The sequence below is a fragment of the Pinus tabuliformis genome, chromosome 7 (assembly GCF_031772625.1).
Source record: "Pinus tabuliformis cultivar Carrire ecotype Pingquan chromosome 7, CPIR1, whole genome shotgun sequence".
Classification (NCBI taxonomy): domain Eukaryota; kingdom Viridiplantae; phylum Streptophyta; class Pinopsida; order Pinales; family Pinaceae; genus Pinus; species Pinus tabuliformis.
The window spans coordinates 1,628,897,739-1,628,915,149 of record NC_142293.1 but is presented as its reverse complement, the minus strand read 5'-3'; positions in this window follow the sequence as shown (position 1 = coordinate 1,628,915,149).

Below are 17,411 nucleotides of genomic sequence, written 5' to 3'. Positions count from 1 at the left end.
GGAGAGTGATATGTACTTGTGTTATTTCATCAATTATACTATTGTTGTATCTTTTTCTTTTATTTATTTCACTAACTATATTGTTTTTTTTATTCGTCTTGTTGGCATTCTATAACATAAATGGCAACATTCAAAAACGTTTTTACACCTTTTTTTGTAGTGGAAACATTTTTACACTTAAAACTAAGTATTTTCAATTGTGTACAATATTTATGATAATAAGGATTCAAGGTCACAATCCTTCTCAAATTAGAAAATGAGAAGAAAATAGTGAGTTTAGAAACAACGTTGAAGTTTTAGTCTCGATTCAAATACTTATTGGTCTATTAATCAGTTCACATGTTTTTTCTTCTTTTTTAGTTCAAAATCAATATAAATCATCATGTAGTGATAACTCTAAGGACATTAACAATGAAAAAATTGTGTATTAATATGTAATATTAAATTCTTGACATGAGAGGTAAATTCATGTTTTCTATATTTAGATTACAATTCTTGCAACATTATGTAAACTAAAAGGAGGTCTTGTGCATGTATAAAATGTTGATTACATTTTGTATGGACCATAAGAGAAAAAAATGGGCTTACATGGATGCATGAGAGGTTTTAATTTTTTCTTCATGGATAATGGAAGAGTTTTGACTTTTCTTTTAATGGTAATTATAAATAAAATTTGAATTAATAAATATTTTATGGCTAAGAATTAAATGATAAATAATTTGATGATGATTAAGAGGCATTTGTTTGACTTTCAAATAGACTTGGTGATGCATTTTTCTTTCCTATATAGATTATATAAAATAAATATATATGTTTATGTATTTATAAGTAAATTATTTAAAGAAAACATGCCTTTATCATTGTGAACATGATGTAATATTAGCTAGGAGAAATGTGAAAACATGATGTAAAGAAGACTATGTTTGTAAAATGAATGAACACCTCGCCTGTGGTAGTTATAAGAAGCTTAGCAAAAATCCCATTCCCAAAATTATGAGGGAGGTAAAAAAGACAATTTCAGATTCCAACCTTGATGAAAAATTAAAGAAAAAATTAACCCCTTCTTATGAAACTATCCCAAGAATTTATGGTTTACCTAAGATCCATAAAGAAGGAGTTCCTCTTAGACCAATAGTTAATACCATTGGTTCTCCAACCTATGAACTCGCTAAGTATGTTGCCAAGATCCTTAGGCCTCTTGTCGGGAATAATGATTCTTTCATCAAAGACTCCCATGATTTTGTGAATCTTATTAGAAATGAGAGGATGGACCAGGATGACATCCTGGTGAGCTTTGACGTAGTATCCTTATTCACCAAGATTCCTCTTGATGAAGCCATTCAGGTTATAAAAGATGTTACTGATCTAGAAACTACAAGAATGGCTGAGATTTGTTTGCGATCAGCTGTTTTCACCTTCTAAGGAGGATACTATGAGCAGACATCTGGAGTGGCAATGGGATCACCCCTCTTGCTAATTGTGGCCAACTTATACATGGAATACTTTGAAAATAAGGCCCTTGAATCATACCCTTTAAAACCAGCTTGGTGGAAGCGATTCATAGATGATACCAATATAAAATGGACTCATGGTAAAATAGAGCTTGACAAGTTTTTTATTCACCTTAATTCTATCTCCCTCGAAATAAAATTTACCATGGAGATGGAAGAAAACATGAGCATCCCATTTTTAGACGTTCTTATCATTAGGAAGGAGGATGGCTCCTTAGGGCATAAGGTTTTTAGGAAGTCAACCCACACAGAGAGCTACCTCCACGCTGATTCCCACCATCACCCATCCCAGAAGTTTGGTGTTCTGAACACTCTGGCTATCAGAGCTCTTAGAATTTCTGATTTTGAGCATTTGGATGAGGAGAAGAAGCACTTAGTCTCAGTATTTAAAGGTATAGGCTACAAAGAAAAAGACATAAGAATAGCTATAGAAAGGGCTGAAAGAAGGGTGTTATCTCAGGAGCCAAAAGCTTAAGACCAACCTCAGTGTGGGAGGGTATTTCTACCTTATATTCAAGGGGTGACAGATAAGATTGCAAAAATCCTAAGAAAGAAAGACATAATCACTCAATTCTCAGCACCTGGAACAATTAGACAAGGTATGAGGTCTGTCAAAGATAATATTGATAGACATCAACTTAAAGGAGTTTATAAAATAGATTGTTCATGTGGAAAAAGTTACATTGGTGAAACAGGTCGCTCCTTGCAAACAAGACTGAAGGAACATGTAGCTGATATTAGGAATGATAGGTCTCGTACTTCGGCCCTGGCAGAGCATTCCTCTAAAACTAAACACCATCTTTGTTTGGAAAATGCCTCAATTGTCGCTAGAGAAGAACATCATCATAGGCGAAAGATTAGAGAGGCTCTTGAGATTATGAAACATCCACATAATCTCAACAGGGACAATGGTATCGAGATCAGTGGTAGTTGGTTTCCCTTAATCAAAGAAATTAAGACCACCAATACATCCGAGGTGTAACACTTAGTAGGTAGCTATCTCCCTTCTCTATCCATCTTAGGTTAAAATTAGCAAAGAATTAGTTTTATTACTATTATTGTTACTCTTAATAATCAATCTTAAGATAATAATAATTAATATTTAATTATAATAATTATTAATCAATTAAACTATTAGTAAGAATTAGTAGTGAATATTTATAATATTTACTACTAATTATTAATTATGACTATTAATTGTTAGTATTATTATTAATTCATATTAAGAATCATTTATATTTAGATTAAAAATTAAGAATAAATCCAATTAATTAATTAACCTCTAAATTATTAGTCAAAAATCACATTAACATTCATTATAATTAATAAATTGATTATAATAATTATTTATAATAATAATAGTTATTATAACATTTATTATTAACATTTATTATTTATAAATAACTAAAATTTTATAATATCTATTAAAACTATTAAAAATTAGTAGTGAATATTTATAATATTTATTACTAACTATTAATTATTATTATTAGAAATTATTACTATTAATTAATTATGAGTATTAATAAATTAATTTATACTAAGAATTATTTATATTTAGATCAAGATTAAGAATAGTTCTATTAATCATATAATTAATCTCTTGATAATTAGATTTAATAATAAATAGTTTGTAATAATTATTATTTTAATATTCTCCAATTAATGAATTAACTTCTAAATTAAAATCATCCTAAAATAAAAAATTATAGGAATATTTATAATATTTACCACTAATTATTAATTATGACTATTAATTGTTAGGATTATTATTAATTCATATTAAGAATCATTTATATTTAGATTAAAAATTAAGAATAAATCTAATTAATTAATTAACCTCTAATTATGAGTAAAAAATTGCATTTATATTCAATATAATTAATAAATTGATTATAATTATTTATAATAATAATAGTTATTATAACATTTATTATTTATAAATAACTAAAAAATTATAATATCTATTAAAACTATTAAAAATTAATAGTGAATATTTATAATATTTATTACTAATTATTAATTATTATTATTATAAATTATTACTATTAATTATTATTAGAAATTATTACTATGAGTATTGTTATTAACTTATACTAAGAATTATTTATATTTAGATCAAGATTAAGAATAGTTCTATTAATCATATAATTAATCTCTTGATAATTAGATTTAATAATAAATAGTTTGTAATAATTATTATTTTAATATTCTCCAATTAATGAATTAACTTCTAAATTAAAATCATCATAAAATAAAAATTATAGGAATTAAAATAAAAACTTAATTTAATAAAAAACCTTAAAATATGGATAATAATAATTATTAAGCAACCAACCTTCATCAAAACAACTCACCTCATAACTATTTAAAACTCTCATTTAGCTCTTCTACTATCAACATTCAGAAATAGTCCTGATGATGGATCCCCGTTGGGATTTGAAACATTGACAGAATATGGTTATTACTATGGGTTCTCAGATAACTAACTCAGATGAATTTTAGCGACTATTTTGTGATAAGTATGTGGAAAAAAGAATATTTTTTGAGTTGTTCATTAAGAAATAATCAAATATATTATTTGTCAAAAGTTTAAATCTAATATAGTATCATTTTTGTATTATTTAACTCATATTGATTATAAAAATGAGTTAAATTTAAATTAATATAATAGCAAATAAAGAACCAAAATAGAACCAAAATGTTATATCTTTATAACCAAAAAAAAATTTCACTTGCCTGTTTAAGGGAGAACATCCAATTCTTAGAATATTGTGACACATAGGAAATAGTTAAGTATAACTTGTTCTAGTGTAGACTTAGGTGAAGTGTGTTTCTTTACTATGTGATTTTGTAACTTACAATATGACGGTCACAATATGTAGTGATCCGACGGTTCATTCTCTCCTCGGTATTACCGACACTTGATCCGTGGCTTAACACCCGATTGGTCCATGATCTCTATTTAAAGAGCATGGAGGGCCATTTGTAGGGTAACTGTTCATAATAGAAGCTTATGTAAATTTTCATTCTTTTATTAATAAATTTCCTGAAGTGGCCACATTGGCTCAGGCCGTGAACTGTTTCCCTCTTTGAGGATTTTAACCACGTCAACAATACTCATGTATTGATCTGTGATCTATTTGTGAGCGGTGTCCTTTGGTGTTCTGTCTTAGGAACTTACCCTAAAAATTCTTACATGGTATCAAAGCCAAGTTGAGGGTCGCATCCGTTGGTGATCCAAATTTGAAGCCGATAGAACTACCTCTGATTGTCGTTTCCTAGATCTATTGTTTTTGACTGCTTTCGAGCTGAGAGAACTGCTCTATTGTGTTAGGAGTATCTGTTCCAGTGAGGAACCCCTTTCATTTCACGCGAAAAGGTTTCTGGTAGCCCTAGCTACGTCATTTTTAAGATCTGGAGGTATACAGTGTTTATTTGCAGTTTTTAGTTATTTTCTCTCTGTTTATTTCGGTTTATTTAGCTCTTTGTTTTTTTATTACCGGATCTATACCTTTCATTTCTGCGTATGCTCTTTTCCCTGTGACTCTGTGCAATCTGGGCAAATCAGAAATAGAAAGGAAGGATTTTTCTCATGCGTATGCTCTTTTCCGCCGTGCCTTAGTGTGATCTCGGAAAATCAGAAACATTGAGGAAAATATTTAGTTTTCGGCTAAAGCTAACTTCAAGCCGTAAGGTTTGTTTTTTTTTGTATGTCCATGTTGGGTTTTGTGTTTTTTGTTTTGTAGGCAAAAAAGAGCTTTCTCAAGTAAGCACGCACCCCAAAGCTTCAGTGACTAAAAAAAAAAACCCTTCCTCTTTTCCAAAAATTACTAACCTTTTAATCTAGCTCACTTGGTCCAAAGCTACTTTATGAGAATAGAGGTCTTGAGTTCAAGTCTTTCTTTTTGTTGAGCTAATTAGATTAAGTTTGGAAAGGGGGTGGATTTTTTTTTAAATATAACATTATCATTCATTTCCGCACATTCCCGCACTTCGTCGGCATCTTCAACAACTTTTCTTCAAAAAGCCATAACTTCTTCATCCGGAAGCCATTTTCAGAGCCGTTTTTTTTAATCAGCCTATTTTTTCAAGATCTTTCCATTGGAACACTTATTTTCAGCATCTACAACTTTAGTTTCTGTTAAAATGGAAAGTCCATGCCAAGTTATTCTTGACAACACCAACTACTTCCAATGGTGGTCCTACATTGTGGATTTACTTAGAAGTAAAGGTCTTTACAGAATAGCCTCAGGCCAAGAAACCAAACCGAAAGATGAAGATAAGGCTGCTAAATGGGAAAATAGGCAAGATCAAGCATGTGGGTTGATAAGAATGTCTATTTCTCGGGACCTTAGATTCCATATCGCAGAACTTGATACTCCTAATGAAGCAATGAAACATATCAGTAAAGTTTTTGGAATTAAAAATGAACTTAGAGCCCATCAACTCGAAAATGAGTTGCTTACATTGGATCCCAATAATTTTTCTTCCATTGAAGATTTTTTGTCCAAGTTCAAGACCTTTAGACTTCTCTTGGAAGGTGTTAAGGTTAAGAAAGAAGATGGTAACCTTATCTATTCCATTCTTACTATGTTGGGACCAACCTACTCTGTTTTTGTTTCCACCTTCCATTCTACAAGATAAGCCTTCATTTCTCAAGGACAAGACTACAAGTCCCCTTCCTTTGATGCCTTTTGTGATTCTTTAATAAGAGAACAAGAAAAACTCTTACACCTTGGTCTTCTTAATCTTGGAAACTCTTCTAAGAAAGCCTTAGAAGCCTAGAAGCAACGAAATTCAAAGAATCCTAAGAAGCCGTATCCTAAAAAGAATGGTCCTAAACCAAACAAGGGTCCTAAGCAATTTCAACCTCAAAATGAAAAATAATTTCAACAAAATGATAAGGCAAATAAAAACAAAGGGAAGAAGACTGATAGACATTGCCATTTTTGTAATCGAGATGACCACTTAGAATCCAAATGATTTAAGAAGATGGAAGCCTTGGAAGCAACAATGAAGAAGCATAACATCCATTTGGAGCACTTTTCAACTTCAACATCATCTTCAGGAATAACACTTTATTCATGTGGTTGTCAAACATCTCGATCTATATATGCACTAAATTTATCTTATTCTTCTCATTCTCATGAGTGTCTCATTGATTCTGGAGCTTCTTATCACATGGAAAAAAACAAAGCCACGTTTTCTTCTTTAAATGATTATAACACCAAAAATATATATGTTGGTGATGATAGATCTCTTAGTGTTGTAGGGACTGGAACTGCTCATATAGACAATGGTCATATTAATGATGTATTATGTGTTCCAACCTTATCCTGCAACCTTCTATCTGTATATCAGATAACTCATTCAGGCGAAGGTAAAATCATTGAATTTTCACCTCACGATGTTGTAATTAAGGACCTAAGAGATCCTAGACATATTTTAGCTACTGGCATTGCTGATGATTCTACAAGGTTGTATAAGTTTAACAACTTTGGGTCATCAAATGTTCCATCGGTATTTGTTGCTCATAATGATGAAGTGAGCAAAATTTGGCATGAGTGATTTAGTCACTTAAACTATCACTCCCTTCAGAATCTATGTAAAGAAAATATGGTGACAGGTCTTCCAATGGTATCCTGCAGAGATGGTGTTTGTTTCGGATGTGTACTTGGAAAACATCATCAGGATAGTTTTGAAAAACATGCCTCTTGGCACGCCTTAGCCCCTTTACATCTTGTGCATAGTGATTTATGTGGTCCACTTCCATTTGTTTCATTCTCTAGCTACAAGTATTTCTTAACTTTCATTGATGATTTCTCCAGATGCACTTGGGTATACTTATTAAAACTCAAGAGTGAAGTATTTAGCACGTTCTTGACCTTTAAGGCCTTTGTTGAAAAACAATCTGGACATTAAATTCTTAAGCTAAGATCTAATAATGGTGGAGAATATGTTAACAACAAATTCATCAACTTTTGCACTGAGAATGGAATTCAAATGCAACATATTGTTCCATATACTCCACAACGAAATGGTGTAGTTGAAAGGAAGAATTGCACCTTAAAGGAAATGGCTAATTGTATGTTTGAATCTAAAGGACTTAGTCTTAATTTTTGGGCAAAAGCAATTAACTCTGAAAATTACATAATAAATTGCACTCCTACTAAGGTTTTAAAGAATATCACTCCAGAAGAAGCATGGAGCTCAATTAAACCATATGTACGTCACTTTCGTGTTTTTGGAAGTGAAGCATGGGCCCATATTCCAGATGAGAAACATAAAGCTTTAGAACCTAAGAGTGAAAAATGTATCTTTGTTGGATGTGCCACCTCTCTCTATCTCTTCTACTTTTGAAAATATTTCTTCTTCAGATGATGAAAGAGGATGAAAATCCTCCCCCACCTTCTTAGGATCCTCCTTCAGCTCCTCAGCTTCCAAAATGGGTCTGTGCTACTCGAGATGCAGCAGGCACTCTTGCCGGTGATCCTACAGATTAGCGACGTACACGTTCTTAGTTCGATAGAGCCTCTTCTTTACTGGCTCAAGCTTAAGTGAATTATGATCCTAACACCTTTGTAGAAGCTTCAGGCCATCTAGATTGGGATGCAGCTATGAATGAAGAATATCGTTCATTATTGGAAAATGATACATGGGATCTTGTTCCTCTACCAAAGGGACGAAAACTTGTCAGATGCAAATGGGTTTACAGAACCAAGTATGGACCAGATAGAAAAGTTGATAAACATAAAGCTCGTCTTGTTGCTAAGGGTTTTTCACAAGTTGAAGGCATTGACTATACTGAAACCTTATCCCCTATTGCCAAAATGAACTCTATCTACCTTGTTCTTTCCCTTGCTGCCTCTTTCAAATGGGAATTCCATCAGATGGATGTTAAATCTGCCTTCTTGCATGGGGACTTGCATGAAGAAATCTATATGGAACAACCTACTTGCTTTATACAAACAAACTCCATCCTTATATGTCGGCTTAAGAAATCCATTCATGGTCTCAAGCAAGCTCCTCGGGCTTGGTATGCCAAAATGGATAGCTTTCTTTTAGAAACTGGCTTTTCTAGGTGTCATTCTGACAATACTGTCTACACCAAGAAAGTGTGCAAGTCTGTTATCATTCTTGTTCTTTATTTTGATGATCTTATCCTTACTGGTAGTGATCCCAACCTTATAAACCATGTGAAGTCCAGCCTTAAAAAGAAGTTTGAAATGATAGACTTAGGACACTTGCATTATTTTCTTGGTCTTCAAGTCTTGCAATCCAAGGAAGGTATTTCCTTTTCCCAGTTCAAGTATGCTTGTGATCTTCTACGCAATTTTCACATGGAAGACTGTAAGCCAGCCCCTTCTCCCTTTCACTTTGGAGCCAAACTTTCAGTCACTTGTACTTTCCTTGAAGTTGATGCTACCTTATATTGTCAACTTGTAGGAAAACTTTTGTATCTGACCCATACTCGTCCTGACCTTTCCTTTGTTGTTGGCCTTATTGCTCAGTTTATGCAAAACCCACATGAAAGTCATTGGAAAGCAGCTAAAAGAATACTTCGTTATGTTCGAGGTATAGTTCAGTTTGGGATTCATTACAGTGCAGAAGCATCTCCTTTATTGGTTGGTTTCATTGATTCTGATTGGGCTGGTGACCCTGATGATCAGAAGTCTACTGTACATTATGTGTTCACTCTTGGTTGAGGACCTATTACATGGGCCTGCAAGAAACAAAGTGCCATTTCTCTTTCTTCAGCAGAAGTAGAGTATCATGGTGCCATAGAAGCTAGTAAGGAGGCCTTGTGTCTTCGACAGATCTTGTTAGAGTCTAGCTTTCAGCAGTAGCATCCGACTTCACTTTGGTGTGATAATCAAAGTACCATTCAACTATGCAAAGATCTAGTCCTCCTATGCACTATATATTTGAGGCCTACCACCCTGATTTTGTGGACAATCTCTCTTAAGGTGTTCCTTGCCACATGTCCAACACTCCAACTGACCAGTACCAACACCTCTATGCTGTTGTTGTGACTCATGTCCTTGTCTAGCTGCATTAAATATCTTTTGTGGTGCCACATTCTCTTTCTCATCTGCATGCTGAGGCCTTGTTCTCTTAGGTTGCCATTTACCTCTACCTTTGTCCTTTCCTTTCCATCCATGCTGAGATTCATTCTTACACTTTGATTGTTCATAGCAATGCTTGAGTTTCCCAATAACTTCCTCAAGTGACCGAGGCTCATCATACTCAATCTGATCTCTAAATGCTAATGGAAAACCACTGACAAACTGTTGAAATTTAGCCTTCTCATCAATAAGATACGGTGCATACCTCAATAGCTCCAGAAACTTGGTCATGTACTCTTCATTTGTCAATTATCCCCTCTTTAGCTCATAGAATTCTTTTCCTTACTGTCATAGTACCTTTCCAACGAGTACTTCTTCCAGAAAAGCCTCTTGAATTCCTACCATATCAAGTCATTTGTCATGATGTCTCTAACCCGCTTAACATCTTCCCACCAGATGTTTGCTTTACCTTTTAAGCTAAAGATAGCTATCAAGGTCTTCATGTTATCTGTCTACTCATACAACTCAAGGAATTTGTTCATGCCAAGTATCCAAGCCTCTACATCTTCTGACTTCTTCAGATCTCCATCAAAAGTAGGTGTTTTTCCTTTCTTGAATTCATCTAGCAAGTACTCCCTATCATTCCTCCTGTAAGGATGATAGCAACAAGGACCATGATGTCTATCAGAACCAAACTAGAATAATACCTGTACTCACCTCCCCTCCTGTCCAGAGTGTCCAACAACCTGCCATCTCTCACAATGTCAGATCTATCCGACCTGTGTCTACCATGAGATATACTTCCATATGCTCAATTAGTCCCATCCTCATGTGCATGGCTGATCTAAAACAGCCTTTGTCACTGCAAGTTCGAAAAAACTCTGAAGAAGTATAGCATTAACCTCTGCTTGCTTCTCTTGTTCCTGTATGATCTAGTCATTATTTGCCTTACAACTCCTTATCTCTTCCTTGAATCTCCTCAGTGTATCAACCAAATTAGAAGTATGCCCCACACCATGCTACTCATCTGATGCATAGGGAGATTCTGGTGGAAAATACTGTGGGGGGGGGGGGGGGGGGGGGGGGGGGTGAATCAGTATTCTTAGCAATTAGCACTTTTAAATCTTTTTAGAGCATTAGTTAATATTTAATTATTATTAACATTTATGCAGTAATAACAGTAAATAAAAGAACACAGGAGGCACAAATATTTTAGGTGGAAAACCCCCTCTAAGTCAAAAACCACCGAACACTTTTCTAATAAATTATTTAATCTTCAGCCCCAACTGAAATGAAAGCAACAACTTCCTAGAATTCTAGAAAAGCATTCTTCTCTAGCTTCCACTGGATGGATGCTCCAATGCCCGAGATTCTTTAGTAGTCAACTGAACGGATGCCCCAACACCCAATGAGCTACAACTCACCCTAGCACCACCCTACCACCCTAAAGTTTTCATAGGCTTGACCCTGTTGGTGACTTCATGCACCAGGCTAGCACCAGCCTAACACCCTATAGAAGAATAAAAGAAGAATGGACTCCTGTACCAGGGAAAATGGTCCACTTTACAATGATATAGAATTATGTAGAAGAAGAAGAAGATACACTAGACCATAACCCCCACTATGACTCAACCACCTAATGATGATCCTAGACCTCCCAACACTGCCTCTTCAACTATTGGCAGATAAACACTTGTACAACTTTTACAATGATGCTTTTACAATGACTCTTTACAATGATTGTATGCAGTGCTTCTCACTTGAAGACTTCATATGGTGAACTTCTTGCTACTGTTCTGCACCTTGATTGCTGCTCTTGTCATGCTACCCTTTCTCATTCTTTATAACATTAGATTATGCATTGAGTCTTCTCTTGATGAATATATAATACTTGCAAAAATTCTTCAAGGAAATACCCATGAAATGATAATAGAAAAACTTACCTCATCCTGCAGAGCATATGTAAGTGCTAAACAAAAACAACAAATTAGAATACAAAGAACCTAATGCAATTAAGAAATGAACATGCATATACAGAAGATACTTACCTGTAGCTTACCTATGCTACATCATTTTGCTGCACCTTGCTTGTTGGTCTTGTCATGCTACCCTTTCTCATTCTTCAAAACATTAGATTATGCATTGATTCTTCTCTTGATGAATATATAGTACTTGCAAAAAGTCTTCAAGGAAATACCCATGACATGATAATAGCAAAACTTACCTCATCCTGCAGAGCATATGTCAGTGCTAAACAAAAGCAACAAATTAGAATACAAAGAACCTAATGCAATTAAGAGATGAACATGCATATACAGAAGATACTTACCTGTAGCTTACCTCTACTACATCATTTTGCTGCACCTTTCTTTTTGCTGCCCTATATAGTCTGGTCCTTTGCACCCCTTGACAACACTTGATCTAGTTTTTCTTGCCTTCTAGGAGCATGATATTTAATCTGATGTATCTTGCAATTTTACATCCCTAACATGTGATATTTGGTCCTGTAGAAGCCCTCAGAGTCTTCTTTCCAATGCCATAGGTCTGGCCTGATTTGGACTCTTGAAGGCAAAGTTATGCCCAATCTCTCACAATGACCTAATTATGGACTAGTTCAGTTGAGCGAACTTGTACGATGTGACATGTGCCCCTATTTCCTCCTTCGGATCTGAAATTGATACATTGAAAACTACAGTTCGTGCACTATCCACCACTTATTACATAATTATAATCCTCTTCTCAGAGAGAGAGATATGACTATGTTCCCAAGGTCACTTCTTTGAGATGAAATTCAGAAGCCTGCAAAAATCCTAACTTCCATAGATCATATCTCCAAAAATATAGCGAACCAAGATCTGAAATTCAGTCAAGACATTCATCAGGATTGTGAATCAAATGGGTTTTAATTTTAGAATCTAAAACTTCACAGAAATGAAGTTATAGTGAAAATGCCATGATCACTACAGTTGGAGGATATATGAGATTTATTTTTATTGAGTTGAGAGGGGCTTCTATAGAGAATGTGGAGGGATTTTAGGAGCTTAAAAAATTTATTAACTAACGACTATTCAATGACCAAAACCAATTATGAGTGCCATGCCACAACCCCATAGGGTTTTAGCCCACTAACTGGGGTTACTAATTTCAAACATGAATATCTCTCAAACCATGAAGAATTACTTGGTGTGCCATATATCAATGGAAACATCTCAACAAGTAGAATCTATCTAGAAGATCATTGACTCAAAATAGAGTATGTTGTCAAGTCAAAATTCCCTTGAAAGATCAAGGTAGTCCTTGGTGCTGCTTGGGTTGACATCAATGAAAACCTCATATCATCTTTAGGTCAACAATCTCCCCCTTTGGCATTGATGGCAACACAAGTACTCCCCTTACGATCAGGGCACCTCTTCCTACTTCCTTCTCTCCCCCTTTGACATCAATGGAAAAGGGTAACCCCCCCGACATAGAACCATCCTACGGACTTGTACACACTTCCACTCCCCCTTTATTTTGTGAATAAGGAAAATCTAATGAGAACTTGGGAGAATCCCAAGCTTCTAGCGAAGATATTCAAATGCTTCATGAGGTAAAGGTTTAGTGAAGATATCAATGATTTGTTCTTTTGTACCAACATATTCAAGTTTGATATTCTTTTCAGCGACTTGTTCTCTAACAAAATGATATTTTATTGGAATGTGTTTTGTTTTTGAATGCATGACATGATTCTTGGAGATGCTGATGACACTGGTGTTATCAAAGAAGATGGGAATAGGCTCAATGAATTGTACTTGAAGATATTTCAAAGTTTGTTTCATCCAAAGGACTTGAGTACAACAAGCTGTTGCTACAATGTATTTTGCTTCCGCTGTAGATAACGAGATTGAGGTTTGCTTTTTGCTCAACCATGATACGAGACAACCACCTAGATAGAATGTTTCTCCACTAGTACTCTTACAATCATCAATGCTTCCTGCCCAATCTGCATCTGTAAAGGCTTGAATAATGAGATTGTTTCCCTTGGGATACCACAAGCCATATTCTGTTGTGCCCTTTAGATATCGAAGAATTATTTTGACGATAATAATATGTGATTCTTTTGGTGTTGCTTGGAATCTTGCTACTTGTCCAACTGCTTGCATAACATCTGGTCGGGAGGCTATTACATATAGAAGACTACCAATCATAGATCTGTACAACCTCTGATCCACATCCTTAGATGAGTCGTCTATGCTCAATTTGCAACCTATTACCATTGGAGTAAGGATGGGTTTGCAATCTTCCATTTTGAATTTCTTGAGCATTTCCTTGATGTACTTGGCTTGACATATAAATATTCCTTTCTCTTGCTGAGATATTTGAAGCCCTAAGAAGTATGTCAACTCACCAAGTAAAGACATCTCGAACTCACTTTGCATCTTTGTAGCAAAGTTCTTACTTAGTCGATCATCATTTCTACCAAAGATTATATCATCCACATATACCTCAATGATTGTTAAATTATTTTTATCTATTTGTACGTAAAGATTTCTATCAACAATACCTTTCTTGAACCCTTGTTGATGTAGATATCCGTAAAGATGAGCATACCATGCTCTGGGATCCTGCTTGAGACCATACATAGCCTTCTTTAACCTACAAACATAGTCTTCTTTTTTTGATAGTAGAAAACCTTAAGGTTGTTTGATGTAAACTTCTTCTTTTAATTCTCCATTCAGAAATGTTGACTTAACATCCATTTGGTAGACTTTTATTTTTCATGAACATGCATAGGCGAGAAATATCCGGATGGCTTCCATTCTGGAAACTGGTGCAAATGTTTCATTGAAACCAATTCCTTCCACTTGTGCATATCATTTGCAAACTAATATTGTCTTATTCCTGGTAACCTATAATCCTTCAATTGTTTTGCTCCCCCTGAACCTTTAATGAAACTACCATATTGTTCAAACTACCTTCCTGTCAATAGTATGACTTGTGCCATATATTGCTGCATAGACTCCTCTTGTACAAACATTAAGGAGTTAACAGGCTATATTGTTCAAAATAGTGAGTCACCTAATGAGCCATATTGACTTGAGTCATTATCTGAAGCAACTACTAATTCCTCATGAGCTTTTGTTTTACAAATCCTGAAAGCATAACTGTTGAAACCTTGTTATCTGCTTTGTCTTCCTGTACCTATTTCCTTTTCCAGACCTTCTTATTCTTGCAATCTCGAGCCATGTGCCCATAGTTATGACACTTGAAGCATTCAATGTTTTCCATAGGCGATTCCATCTGATATCTACAACCACGAGCGCTATGGACATAGTTATAGCATTTGGAACATTCAAAATTTGGACCATCTAGAATGCATTCTCTTATGAAAAAATCATCATGGAACCTGTCTCGTGATCCTGCAAACTTGCTTCTAGGGTTTTGCATATAATGATTGTACCTGTCAAAAACTTCACAATCCCTAGCCATATGTCCATAGTTAGCACATAAAAAGAAATAACCATTGAATAAACGAATATACCTGGAAGATTTTTTATTCTTCTTTGGAGGCGGTGTTGTAGCTTCTTGTGGTCCTTTGTTCTTGATTGCTTTGGTCTTGTTCTTTGGAGTTGCAACATTCTTCTTTGGCTTTTTACTTTGATCAACTTCCTTCTTAGAATCATCTTGCGAAGCTGTGGAGCTTGTACCTTCACCAACTAGAGCTTTACCATCTTTAATTGCCTTCATTTTCACTTCTTCATCTGTCTTATCTTGTATGTATTCTTTTTGCGATCCCTTGAGGTTGTTGATCTCATCATGAGTTGCATCAAGTTCTTCTTGCTTTTGAGCAAGATCTTCTTGAAACCATATTTTCAAGATCCTCCTTCTTTTTTCTGCCTCCTCAACCTGTAGCTTGAGAAGAGTGGTATTCTCTTCTTCTCTGTTGAGAACCTGTATCTGTTCCTTTTGCTTCTCATTTTCAATCCTAAGCCTGCTTGTTTCTATTGAATATGTTTCTAATTCCTTTTGCTTTTGGTCAACGGCGGATACATATCTTTGATAAGATTCCTTCCTTTCAATTTCTGCTTCCTGCATCTATTGTGTGATCCTGCTAATCTCTGTAAACGCTGTGTCAAGTTCTTGTTTCTTCTGTTGGACTTCTCTCTTGAGGTCTCATGTCGCTATATTATTGATTTCATCCAACTTCTTTTGAAGTGACTCTTCAATACATTTGTGTTCTTCAACTTCAATTTTGAGACCTTGAACTTGTTCTTCAAGAGCATTGGAACGGATCTTCTCAGCCTTGAGCTCTTTTATAAGATTGATTGCCTCCTTAGAAAATTCTTCTATGGTCAACCCTTCTTCATCATACTCAAAAGGATCTGAGTTTTCAATAACATCTTGACCTGATTTCTTTGTTGAATAGAGATTATGAAGCTTTTCCCAAAGGTTGAACTTTGACCAACTTTTGTTTTCATAGAATTTGGAAAAACATTCAAAATTACATTCATGGCCTTTGAATTGTACCTTTTAGCTTCGTCGGTAGATGTGTCTCTAGAAATAATTGATTCCCATACTCCATGTGCCTGCAAAGATACTTCCATCCTGGATTCCCATATCCAGTAATTATCTACATCAAAATCAGGGGTTGATACACAATACTCACTTTCTTGAGATATTGTTGTACCTGTACCTTACTTTGAAATCCTTGTAACCCACTTCTTTGACTTTCCCATCTCTATGCTATGAAAACTGACTTCTAGCAGTTAAGATGTTACTGAAGGAACCAAGCTCTGATACCAATTCTTGGAAAATAATGGGGGGGGGGGGGGGTGATTTAGTATTCCTTAGCAATTAGCACTTTTAAATCTTTTCAGAGAATTAGTTAATCTTCAATTATTATCAATGTTTATGCAGTAATAACAGTAAATAAAAGAACATAAGAGGCAAAAATATTTTAGGTGGAAAACCCCCTTCGGGTCAAAAACCACCGAAGGATTTTCTAATAAATTCTTTAATATTTAGCCCCAACTGAAATTAAAGCAACAACTTCCTAGAATTCTATAAAAAGCATTCTTCTCCAGATCCCACTGGATGGACCCTCCAATGCCTGATATTCTTTAATAGTCAACTGAACGGATGCCCCAACACCCAATGAGCTACAACTCACCCTAGCCCCACCTTACCACCTTGAAGTTTTCATAGGCATGAACCTGTTGGTGACTTCATGCACCAGCCTAGCACCGGCCTACCACTCTATAAAAGAATAAAAGAAGAATGGACTCCCGTACAGGGAAAATGGTCCACTTTACAATGATATAGAATGATGTAGAAGAAGAAGACAAACTAGACCATAAATCCAACTATGACACAACCACCTAATGATGATCGTAGACCTCCCAACACTGCCTCTTCAACTCTTGGCAGATAGAAACTTGTACAACTTTTAAAATGATGCTTTTACAATGACTCTGTATAACGATACTTGTACAATGATTGTATGCAGTGCTTCCCACTTGAAGAATTCATATGTTGAACTTCTTGTTGTTGTTCTGCACCTTGATTGCTGCTCTTGTCATGCTACCCTTTCTCACTCTTCAGAACATTAGATTATGCATTGAGTCTTCTCTTGATGAATATATAATACCTACAAAAAGTCTTCAAGTAAATGCCCATGAAATGATAATAGAAAAAATTACCTCATCCCACAAAGCATATGTCAGTGCTAAACAAAAACAACAAATTAGAATACAAAGAACCTAATGCAATTAAGAAATGAACATGCATATACAGAAGATACTTACTGTAGCTTACCTCTGTTGCATCATTTTGCTGCACCTTGCTTGCTGGT